The sequence below is a fragment of the Chelonia mydas genome, chromosome 4 (assembly GCF_015237465.2).
Source record: "Chelonia mydas isolate rCheMyd1 chromosome 4, rCheMyd1.pri.v2, whole genome shotgun sequence".
Classification (NCBI taxonomy): Eukaryota; Metazoa; Chordata; order Testudines; family Cheloniidae; genus Chelonia; species Chelonia mydas.
In genome coordinates, this window is record NC_057852.1 from 55,401,206 (window position 1) to 55,413,609 (window position 12,404).

A 12,404-nucleotide genomic window follows, 5' to 3' on the forward strand; every position below is an offset into this window, starting at 1 on the left:
AATTGCTAAATATGTTCTGGGAAAAATCTGGTAGTAGCAAACACTGTCACAGAGCCCAGCATTGCACTCAACTACCCGTGAGCATGAAGATGTAAAGGCAGTGGTGAGCTGGAGCTGGTTCGCACCGGTTCCCTGGAACCGGTTGTTAAATTTAGAAGCCCTTCTTAGAACCGGTTGTCCCACAAGGGACAACCGGTTTTAAAAGGGCTTCTAAACTTAACTGGCCAAAAGTGGCACCTTAGGTGCCAACTCCGTGGGTGCTCCAGGGCTGGAGCACCCACGGGGAAAATTTTGGTGGGTGCAGAGCACCCACAGGCAGCTCCTCACCCGGCCCCAGCTCACCTCACCTCCACCCCGCCTCCGCCCCTGAACACACCGCCCCACTCTGCTTCTCCACCCCCCAGCTTCCTGTGAATCAGCTGTTCACGCGGGAAGCCTGGGAGGGTTGAGAAGCAGGTGGCGGCTTCACGCTCAGGCCCGTGGAGGCGGAGCGGAGGTGAGCTGGGGTGGGGGGTGCACTAGGAGGGCTGCCCATGCCACAGCAGGTAACCCGGGTGGGGGGAGGGGTGCGCAGGGGAACCGCTCCCCACCCCAGCTCACCTTCGCCTCCCAGGGCCTGAGCGTGAAGCTGCCACCTGCTTCTCAGCCCTCCCAGGCTTCCCGCGCGAACAGCTGATTCGCGGGAAGCCAGGGTGGGGGGCGGAGAAGCAGAGCGGGGCGGCACATTCAGGGGAGGAGGCAGAGGCTGAGCGGAGGTGAGCTGGGGCTGGGTGTGGGGTGGGGAGCTGCCAGTGGGGGCTCTGCACCCACCAAATTTTCCCTGTGGGTGCTCCATTCCCGGAGCACCCAGGGAGTCGGTGCCTAAGGCGCCACTTTTGATGGGATCGGTGTGGGGAGCAGGTGCTCCCCCAGCTCCCCCCCAGCTATGCTACCCCACCTCTAGGAGCCAGAGGGACCGGCCGGCTGCTTCCTGGGAGCTGTCTCAGGTAAGCACTGCCGGGACTCCCCACCTCGCCCCCCAGCAGGTCCCTCTGGCTCTTAGGGGCGGCGCATGGTGGGCACCCACTAGGGTGGCCCACGAGACCCTCCTGCCTGGTTCTGGGGGCAGTCAGGGGACAGGGGAGGGGGGTGGATGGGGCAGAGGTCCTGGGGGGTGTCAAGGCACATGGGGGGTTGGATGGGGCAGGAGTCCCGGGTGGCGGGGGCAGTCCATGACCCCCTCGTGGGGTGAGGAGGGAACAGGTTGTTATGATTTTGGCAGCTCATCACTGTGTAAAGGCATATGTGGATGCTGTGGACACATACAGATCAGTGTCAGAAAAGAGACTACACAAGCTAGAAAAAGCAACCTCAACATACTCCAACTTCAGGAAGTTCTAAATTACATTAGGGCTGACTGGCCCAAATGTCTAAAGGATCCTAAGGAAGTGACAAGAGACTACTTTGTCGTGTGTGGATAACTAAGCAAGTCCAGTGGACTCATGAATAAAGGTGACTGAATTGCCATTCCAAACTAAATGAAAGGAGAAATCCTAAACCTCATCCATGAAGGACATCAAGGATTAACTAAATGCCATGAATGGGCCAACAAGCCGGTGGGGTGGCCAGCCGTCAGCAAAAACATACTTTATTCTTTATCAGCATGTGAACATTGCAGAACTAACAGACCAACATAACACAAAGAACCTTTAATAACAACACCTCTACCAGACAGACCTTGGAAGAGACAAGCTGCAGATTTATGTGAATTCATAGAACATCATTACCTGATCATTGTGGACTGTTTTTCCAGGTATTTAGAAATAATGTAGTTGAAAGCCATAACATGTCAGTGTTGTTGAGAAAATGAAGTACACTTTTGCTCACTTCAGTATTCCAGAACAACTAGTGAAGGACAACGGACCATAATTCACTGCAGCAGAATTAAAAACCTTTCAAACAAAATATGATTTTGATCCTATTGCTAGCAGCCCACATTCAATGGCCGTCGCAGAAGCAAATTGAGCGGCTAAGAGAGCTGTACAGACAGCCAAGAAAATCCTACAGCAGGAAAATCCATTCCTTGCTTTCCTGAGTTACAGATCAACACCAATAGCAACTACTGGATATAATCCAGGACAACAACTGATGGGAAGACAAATCAAACTACTGTTCCAGCTTTGGAAAAGAATCTATCTCCAAAGTGGCCAGACATGAAGAGTAGCCAACTCAGATAAAAAGGCTAAAAGAGCCTATGAACACTTTTACACCAGACATCACTCAGAGAACTGCCAGGTATAGAACCTTGTGTCCGTGTTCACGTCAAATTGGATGGAGAAAAAAGATGGACAACTCCAGCAATCATAAGGAAAAGTAATTCAGCTCCCAGATCACATGTGATTGAGACCAACAGTGGAGAGTTCAAGAGAAACCATCTTCATCTATAGCTTGTTCTTTCTGAGGAACAAGCTATCAACAGAGCAAACTCGACAGATGGCAGATGCAGAACAAGAAGAAGACTCAAGGATTCCAAACAAACCACAGCCAAGCATTGCAACTAATGGACAGCCTGATGACCAAGTTATAACAAATTGGGGTTGTGTAATGAGAAAACCAGTACAATTCAGAGATGCATAATGGACTGATCCATACTGAACTTCAAAGATAGCGTGATAGTTAGGGTGACCAGATAGCAACTGTGGGGAAAAAACAGGACGGGGGTGGGGAGTAATAGGTGCCTATATAAGAAAAAATCCCCAAAAATGGAACTGTCCCTTTAAAAATGGGACATCTGGTCACCTTAGTGATAGTGTAAATGGTAGGAATGTAGAAGGTAAAGGGGGAGATGTAGTGGAATGCTAAACTGTATTATATTGTTCCACCACTAGGTGGCACCATGTATAAAATACCTCTTTTAAATGAACTTTTTCCAGACCTGGCAGAGCATTAAAGGATCTTATGATGGACACATCTGGTTTCTAAGCAAGCTCTGGGCAGGATAAGGGAGACAGGGAAATAAACAGTAAGGGGATACGGAAGGGGCCTAGAGAGGAACAAAGAGTGAAGGGTGGGACTGGGCTGGGAAGTCAAGTACCGGGGGGAGGGGGGGGGCCTCTGGGGTGGAGCAGGTACCAAACAGCAATAGGACCAGGGAGCTCTGGGCAGGACAGATAACAAAATAACAAGGGATGAGGTGGGCTGGGCTGGGCAGGGAAGGCAGGTAACAAAGGGAAGGAGGTGGGGAGGGAGCAATGAACTACAAGGAGAGAGAGAGAGCATACACAGGCGGCGAGCAAACTGCAAGCAGAAGGGGACCACACAAGATGTGGGGAGCAGTGAACTACAAGGGAGGAGGACCACGGGAGACAGTGGGGAGGGTGGGATACCGTGAGGGGGAGGAGCTGATGGGCAGGCATGGGGAAGAGAAGGCCCACCAGCCCAAAGCAAACTGTGGGGAAGGGAAATTTCAAGGGGGGCATGTGATCATAGTCTCTGCTGCACTAGTCCCAGGGTGGGTAAGTGGAGGCAGGCAGGTCAGCAGATGGTCGTCAGCAGCAGGAGCGACAAGGGAAGGCTCCATGCTATTCCCCCCTCCCCAGCAGGCAGCAAAGCAGGGGTAGTGCAGCAGGAGCCACTTCCTCCAGTGCAGCGACAGCAATAGCAAGTCCTGCCCACAGAGCCACAGATGCACTGGGAATGAGGCAGCGGATTATAGGATGCGGAAGGATGGTCTCACAGTTAAGCAGGTGAATGCTGCCTTGGAGAATTGAATTCTATCCCTGCCTCTGCCACAGAGTTCCTGTGTGATGCTAGATAAGTCACTTCCCCCATACTTTCTGTAGGTGGTCACTAATTGTGTGTTCCCTCATTTTCTGGGTACCTGACTTGAGACCCTGGAGTCTGATTTGCAGAAGTGCTACATTCTCAGCTGCAACTGAAATGAATGGGAGCTGACCTCTGAACACTTAAAAGAGATACATAATGCTGGTCTTAGGTGTCTCAGATTGGGCTCCCAAAATTTGTGGAAACTTTGGACCGTAATCTATCTGTGCCCCAGCTCCCCAACTGTAAAATGGGGATAATAGCATCTCGCCCCCTCACTGGGGTTTTGCAAAGATAAATTAATCAATGTTTGTGAAACCACTCAGATACTACAGTGATGAGTGCCATAGAAAACCCATGAAGAAATTAATAATTCTGTTTTCAGAGCAGGGTTTGAATAGTATGTAATAAATAAGGACGAGGGCCACACATTGAACAAGAAGAAAGCAAAATATTGAATAGCTGCTAATTATTTGAGTTCCATCCATCCTGTGCACTGCCTGAGGCAAGGGTCCTGTGGAAAATATAGTATGTAATCATGTCATTAAAGATTGTATTATAGTGCATATACGCAAGGGCTCCCCAATTAAGGCTGCTCTAGCATTTTTTTTAACTGTTGAGTGGTTGACCTTGTAACCTTAATAAAGTTATTTAATCATAGTTGGGTTTTTGTGTGTGTGTGTATAATAGTACATAATGTATAGATGAGATTTGTATTTAGTATTACTCTACTTGCCTGTCAACAGTTTAGCTATTTTATCTCAGAGGGAAAAAAAACTTGAAGAGTGGAAGAGGCATGGAGTTTGAAATTAGTTTTATTCTTTTAGGGCTTTCCTTCTACAATAGGTTAGACAAATACGTGTGAGGGACAGTTTAGATAATACTTAGGCTATGTCTACACTACCACTTATATCAGCAAAACTTATGTCGCTCAGTGATGTGAATATTCTACCCCTCTGAAAGACATAAATTATGCCGGCATAAGCACTAGTGTGCATAGCACTATGTTGGCGGAGAGCACGGGTGTTTTTTTTTTATATGCCATTAGGAGCTCTCTCTCGCAGCACTGTAAGTGTGGACATACCCTTAGTCCTGCCTCAGTGCAGGGGACTGGACTAGATGACCTACTGAGGTTCCTTCCAGTCCTACATTTCTATGATTCCTGTTATATGTACATGTTTTCAACAACTTGTATGATCGTGTGTTACAGTCAGGATGTTTGAGACCTGCAACATAATTTGCGCCAGGAAGTGCAAATGGAAAATAATATATATACATTTGTTTCAAGACCATCTGTTGTCAAGTACTAGACAAGAACACATTGCCCCAGGCCATCAAGGTAGGCAGTCCAACTTATTACACCCCTGTGTGGATACAAAATTTGTATCTGCATCCAATCCGCAAAAATTGTTTTGCATGGCTCTGCAGATTTTACCTTCTGTTTAAGGTTTGGTTGCCTACATGTTTTAAGTACAGAGCCAAGAAGCCTTCTATAATTGGTGAACACAGTATAGAGTTTCAGAGTAGCAGCCGTATTAGTCTGTATCTGCAAAAAGAAAAGGAGGACTTGTGGCACCTTAGAGACTAACAAATTTACAGCTCACTTCATCACAATAATGAGTGGACATGCTATTTGCATTGGCATAAAGCTGTTCTATGTCAATTAGGCACAATTATATCTTTGAAAAACTTAATTATGAGTGCTTTGCCAGGAATCCTATGTACATCCAGTTGGGCCATGAATAACAGAAGCACAATGTCTTTCCTGGTCTCTTGCCCTACAAGAGAGAAATGTCCCATTTGTTGCTTTTTTTTCTATGTAGTACCCTATGCCTGGAGCAGCCTCCTTTATCCAATGCTCAGAATAACTTTACTAATCTCCACATTCCACTTTAGAACTCTTTCAGGTAGCCTTCCACTACTAAACATGTAATTCTGCTCTTATGCCTGATGTATAAATATAATTCATACATACATTCCAAAATGAAAAAACCCTTTGCTTAGAAAACCAATAACCACTGCATGGTGAGTAATATTAATAGTAATAAATAATAATACCTAGCTCTTACACAGTGCTCTTCATCAGTTGACAAATAGGTTAATTATATTAGTGAAGATATAAATAAACTGTAGAAGGAAAGAGATATATTGATATGGGATATATTGGGAGCCATTTCTATACCTGTCAGCTAGTGGACCTAACTGTGTTGCCAAACAGTAAAGAGCTAGGTTTGAAAATGTCAAATCACTGTTGATTTTTTTCTGATAAAGAAAATAAGCTCTAATTTTGTATTTGACACCTGTGTACATACATTTTAACATACTGCTCTGTAGTTTTTTAATGAGATGTAAATTGGCCAGGGAGTGTAAAAACTTGAAAATGGTAATTAAGATGGAGTGAAGTTTAATCCTAGTGGTGTCTTCTAAGAAACCAGTAATAGGCTGAGGTTATTCCAGTTATGTAAATCTTTTAAGTTAAGTCGTTAAAGGGAGATTATTTAATTTAAAAAGCTCCAAAGAATTTTTGGCTACATGGACTCCAATATCCCTAATTAAAGTGGTGCACAAGACACAGTTAAATTATCTTCAAAGGCCTCTGAATGGCCCTGGGCAAAGTCTAGAGGGAGAGGCTCTGATTTATTGTAATTCATTTTGAATCTAGAAAATTCTCCAGAAATGTTACATTGCTTCAATATATTGTCTAGGGACACTATAAGGTTACTGGCAAAAATTATTGTATCCTCAACATATGTAATGCAATCTGCTGTTCAATATTGCTTATTCCTACTCCAAAAATATCGTTGCTGGAATGAATTCTTTGCATCAGAGATTCCATAATAAATGCAAACAGTAAGAGAGATAAGGCTGAGCTCTGTGTAGTACTATGTTTCAGCTGCAGGCTTTTGGAATCATAACCATTAATAAGGATCTTGGCTGCTGTAGTTGGGTACATTAATCTTATCCAAGTAATGAATTTTGGTCCAAATCCCATCAGTAGAAAAGAAGAATGATTATGCAACCTGATCAAAGACCTCTTCGTCATCTTCAGATAGATTTGCTACAGAAGTATTATTTAATATAACAGAGAAATGTGTTTAATAATCTTATAAAGTTATCAGTTCAATGTTTATTCTGTATAAATCTTAATCATGGTGGGCTAATTCAGGAAGAAATTGTATGTTAAGAAATTAAATAGGCTTCTTTAGGGTCCTTGTCTTTTTTTGTGTATGGTAGCAAATATGGCAACAAAGATAGCAACCGGATCCATGCAGATGGACTTCCATACTATGATCAAAAGTTTTCTGGTAGAAGTTGGTCAGTCTTAGGACCATATATGGTCCTTACTTTCAAGGCTCTTCATAGTTTAGCTCCACCTTACTTAACCAGTCTCTTCTGGCCTTTAGCTCTCCCAGTTATGGTAGCATCTTACAAGCTGTCAAGGTTCCTTCCCCACTCTGAACTCTAGGGTACAGATGTGGGGACCTGTATGAAAAACCCCCTAAGCTTATTTTTACCAGCTTAGGTTAAAATTTCCCCAAGGTACAAAATATTTTACCTTTTTGTCCCTGGACTTTATTGCTGCCACCACCAAGCATCTAACAAATATAACAGTGAAAGAGCCCACTTGGAAACGTCTTTTCCCCCAAAAATCCCCCCAAGCCCTACACCCTCTTTCTTGGGGAAGGCTTGATAAAAATCCTCACCAATTTGCATAGGTGAACACAGACCCAAACCCTTGGATCTTAAGAACAATGAAAAAGCAATCAGGTTCTTAAAAGAAGAATTTTAACAGAAGAAAAAGTAAAAGAATCACCTCTGTAAAATCAGGATGGTAAATACCTTACAAGGTAATCAGATTCAAAACACAGAGAATCCCTCTAGGCAAAACCTTAAGTTATAAAAAGACACAAAAACAGGAATATACATCCCATTCAGCACAGCTTATTTTATCAGCCATTTAAACAAAACAGAAGCTAACGCATCTCTAACTAGATTGCTTACTGACTTTTTACAGGAGTTCTGACCTGCATTCCTGCTCTGGTCCTGGCAAAAGCAACACACACACAGACAGAGAGAACCCTTTGTTGCCACCCTGCCCCCCCAGCTTTGAAAGGTAAAAAGTTGCACATTGATCAATATTGAACAACATTTCATGAAAATACTGGCTTTATTGGATTATTGGCTATCCGCCTGGCAAAAATTTGGTGAACATAACATGAAGCAAAACTAGGGAGTTCAGCACAGCATTGTCACCAACAGAAGCCACTATCTGTAACAGAAGCCCAGGGAACAAGCCAAATGAAACTTCTGCTGCCAGGCTGATTTTAACTAGAAATCATCTGTCATAATCTGCATGTAAATTCTGATCTCACATCTCAGCGTAAGAATCCCACAGACTGAGAGCAATTACCCTGTTCAGAAAGTGACATTTCTTTAGGCATTTGTTACAGTTGTTATTTTGTGTATTAAATAAGACAAGATAACAATGAATCATAATACTGGCGTGGATGTTTTTAATTTGAATGGTAAAGAAGAAACAATTAAGTAAATTCTGCCTATATAAATTCTCATTTTGCATCTGTCTCCCACCCTCATTCTCTGCCTTCTTTCATGCAGCCTCTTTGGGCTAGATTTTCAAAGTTATTTAGGTGCCTAAAGATGCAGATGGGCACCTAGCGGGATTTTCAAAAGCACCAAAGAAATTAAAATCACTTTTGAAAATCCCACTGGATACCTATCTGTCTTTACCTTTAAAAATCTGGCCCTATGCCATATGACTGACTTTTCCCATGCCTCTACACACTCCTCCTCCAATTAATTACCTCTTTACAACACACTTTTTAGGGATAGGTAGCCTATAAAACCTAGACCACGGGTGGCCAACCTGTGGCTCCGGAGCCACATGCGGCTCTTCAGAAGTTAATATGCGGCTCCTTGTATAGGCACCGACTTCGGGGCTGGAGCTACAGGTGCCAACTTTCCAATGTGCCAGGGGTGCTCACTTCTCAACCCCTGGCTCTGCCCCAGGCCCTGCCCCCACTCCACCCGTTCCCGCCCCCTCCCCTGAGCCTGCCATGCCCTCGCTCCTCCCCCTCCCCCCCAAGCCTCCTGCATGCCACAAAACGGCTGATCGGGAGGTGCAGGGAGGGAGGGGGAGGCGCTGATTGGCGGGGCTGCTGGTGGGCAGAAGGCACTGGGAGCTGGGGGGGACAGGAGGGGGGCCGAGCTGGGGGGAGGAGGGGCTGCTGACGTATTACTGTGGCTCTTTGGCAATGTACATTGGTAAATTCTGGCTCCTTCTTGAGGCTCAGGTTGGCCACCCCTGACCTAGACCTTCCCTATCCCTCAAAGAAGTGTTAACTAAATAATAGAATGCACTATAACGCCTTTGCATCACACCACATGCCTCCCCCTCACAAAAAACAAACAAACCCCAAGCTTCCCCCTCACAAAATAGCAAAAATTGTGGTTTTAACAAGACACCTGACAAACTTCGCTGCTTAGTCCCTAATTAGCTTCTTGTCACATCTCCTTCGGATCCAGTCCTACAGTGAGGACTGTATGGGCAGATTCTTCTGCCCATTGGGGCCCACTGAAGTCAGTGGGACAACACCTGGGTTCAAGGATCTGGTCATGGTGTTCTTAGATTGTTAAACCTTTGAGGCAGGGACTATCTTATCACTGTGCGTATATGCCTAGCACAATAGGGTCCTGACCCCTGTTTGGGTCTATAGGTTTTACCACAATGCAAATAATATAGACTAATTAGCTTATCCTTCTTCTGCACTTCTCTATTCATAAATGTTTTCATTACACTGAAAAATAATTTGAAACATTTTATTTTGTTTGGATGTAAGCATTTCACAGTAGTATTTTCGACTCATACATTGCAGCATTCTGCTGATGCATGAGGACCAGAAAGGGAAACCTGAGGGGTTTAATTTAATTGTCCAAATTGAATAAAGTATAAAAAGTAAACACAGCATAAATGGGTCAGAGTAAACTGGATTATTAGAATCCATTCATCTTTAATAATAGAAGGTGCAAGTGGTAACAGGTATAGGGACTTGTTTATTTAAAATACAAAATTTAATCCAAGATGATCCCTTTTTTTAAAAGGAAGGTCCTGGCCGCTTTGTGTGGACCTTAAAGAACCCATGATACTTTTCTTGCGTTGCGGGGAGGGGCACCCCAATGTCTTTTACCGAAGTTCCCACGTCTGCCAATGTTGTGTTTATTACACTGGTTGTATGTTTATTTACCAGACAGGTGACTGAATTTCCATTATTAATCTGTATGGGCGTAAAAGTGATCTTGTGGCAGAGGCCTGAGAGCCAGACAATTTAGGTTCTACTCCCACGGGTTTCTTTTGTCATCTTGGGCAAGTCATTTAGGTGAGGTTCCTGAAGATACTGAGGCCTGGTCTCAAAATTTAAGTTGACATAGCTATAGCACTCACAGGTGTGAAAAATCTACATACACCTGACCATTGGTAGCAATGCTGACATAATTCCTGGTGTAGAAGGATGTAAGAATGTTTCTGTCAACCTAACTACTCTTGCTCAGGGAGGTGGTGTTCCTACAGTGAAGGAAAAATCCCTTCCCTTGCTGTAGGCTGTCTCTATACTGTGGGCTTACAGTAGTCTAGCTATGGCACTTTAGGGATGCCTCTGTAGCGCCCAAAATGTTGACAGGGCCTGACACCCAGGAGTAACTTTATATGTGTGAGTAATCCAGGACTACTACTCACATGTGTAAAATTACTCCTGTGCAAAAGTGTTAGCAGCATCAGGGCCTTGTAACCTCTCTGTGTTTCAATTTCTTTGTCTTTTAAAATTAGGTTAATATAATACTTAGATCATAGAATATCAGGGTTGGAAGGGACCTCAGGAGGTCATGTAGTCCAACCCCCTGCTCAAAGCAGGACCAATCCCCAACTAAATCATCCCAGACAAGGCTTTGTCAAGCCTGACCTTAAAAACTTCTAAGGAAGGAGATTCCACCACCTCCCTAGGTAACGCATTCCAGTGTTTCACCACCCTCCTAGTGAAAAAGTTTTTCCTAATATCCAACCTAAACCTCCCCCACTGCAACTTGAGACCATTACTCCTTGTTCTGTCATCTGCTACCACTGAGAACAGTCTAGATCCATCCTCTTTGGAACCTCCTTTCAGGTAGTTGAAAGCAGCTATCAAATCCCCCCTCATTCTTCTCTTCTGCAGACTAAATAATCCCAGTTCCCACAGTCTCTCCTCATAAGTCATGTGTTCCAGTCCCCTAATCATTTTTGTTGCCCTCCGCTGGACGTTTTCCAATTTTTCCACATTCTTCTTGTAGTGTGGGGCCCAAAACTGGACACAGTACTCCAGATGAGGCCACACCAATGTCAAATAGAGGGGAACGATCACGTCCCTCGATCTGCTGGCAATGCCCCTACTTATACATCCCAAAATGCCATTGGCCTTCCTGGCAACAACAGCACACTGTTGACTCAGATCTAGCTTCTCATCCACTGTAACCCCTAGGGTCCTTTTCTGCAGAACTGCTGCCGAGCCATACAGTCCCTAGTCTGTAGCGGTGCATGGGATTCTTCCGTCCTAAGTGCAGGACTCTGCACTTGTCCCTGTTGAACCTCATCAGATTTCTTTTGGCCCAATCTTCTAATTTGTCTAGGGCCCTCTGTATCCTATCCCTACCCTCCAGCATATCTACCTCTCCTCCCAGTTTAGTGTCATCTGCAAACTTGCTGAGGGTGCAATCCCACACCATCCTCCAGATCATTAATGAAGATATTGAACAAAACCGGCCCAGGACCGACCCTTTGGGCACTCCACTTGATACCGGCTGCCAACTAGACATGGAGCCATTGATCACTACCCATTGAGCCCGACAATCTAGCCAACTTTCTATCCACCTTATCGTCCATTCATCCAGCCCATACTTCTTTAACTTGCTGGCAAGAATACTGTGGGAGACCATATCAAAAGCTTTGCTAAAGTCAAGGAACACCACGTCCACTGCTTTCCCCTCATCCACAGAGCCAGTTATCTCGTCAGAGAAGGCAATTAGATTAGTCAGGCATGACTTGCCCTTGGTGAATCCATGCTGACTGTTCCTGATGACTTTCCTCTCCTTTAAGTGCTTCAGAATTGATTCCTTGAGGACCCGCTCCATGATTTTTCCAGGGACTGAGGTGAGGCTGACTGGCCTGCAGTTCCCAGGATCCTCCTTCTTCCCTTTTTTAAAGATGGGCACTACATTAGCCTTTTTCCAGTCATCCGGGACCTCCCCCGATCGCCATGAGTTTTCAAAGATAATGGCCAATGGCTCTGCAATCACATCCACCAACTCCTTTAGCACTCTCGGATGCAGCGCATCCGGCCCCATGGACTTGTGCTCGTCCAGCTTTTCTAAATAGTCCCGAACCACTTCTTTCTCCACAGAGGGCTGGTCACCTCCTCCCTATGCTGTGCTGCCCATGGGGAAATTTACTGGCTTTACCATAGCAATATAATTATACAGGTTAAGTTATGCCAGGCAATTTCACTGTATAGACAAACTCTCAGTCTCCTTCCTCACCAACTTTGTTCTGCGCCCAGCAC